We start from the raw sequence: 491 nt of genomic DNA on the forward strand, positions 1-491 counted from the left end.
GTTAAAAGACACTGTGTTGGGGAAAGAGACCCAGCTCAAAACAGTCATGGCAAGTACCAGCTCCTAAGCACATCCCATGTATGTTAAGTCCTGCTGACCTCAGTGGGACATCAGCTCAGGAACTCACACATCTAACAGCACTAAATGTCATAAATGCCATTCCACTGAAGATAAGCAGAGCCAAAATGCAGCATTGAACTGTTGAGGGCTCAGGTCCAAGATCTTCGGTATGGACTGACAGCAGCTCTAAGCTGAGAGATGCTAGGATCTGTGGGCATGATGTGGAGAGATGCCCAAGGCCCGTAGAATCTAAAGGCTTCTACTAACTGCAGCACATTTAGCTCGGGTCCTACTCCCCTTGTTCTGCACCAGAAGGACTCCTTCAGGACAGGATGGGGAATCATTAGCAATAGTTCTTCAGTGCAGAAGTCCAAGTAAACACAGCTTGACAGCTATAAAGAGATTTTCCCGAGCCAGTACATCCAGTAGGG

General features: G+C 47.7%; 1 protein-coding gene across 1 annotated transcript in view; it reads right to left on the reverse strand.

The window, feature by feature from the left end:
- Positions 1–491, reverse strand: part of ALDH1A3 (aldehyde dehydrogenase 1 family, member A3) — a 34,457-nt gene that overhangs the window by 23,415 nt on the left and 10,551 nt on the right. The window lies entirely within an intron of this gene.

Source organism: Phaethon lepturus, unplaced genomic scaffold (assembly GCF_000687285.1).
Source record: "Phaethon lepturus isolate BGI_N335 unplaced genomic scaffold, ASM68728v1 scaffold43393, whole genome shotgun sequence".
NCBI classification, from domain to species: Eukaryota; Metazoa; Chordata; class Aves; order Phaethontiformes; family Phaethontidae; genus Phaethon; species Phaethon lepturus.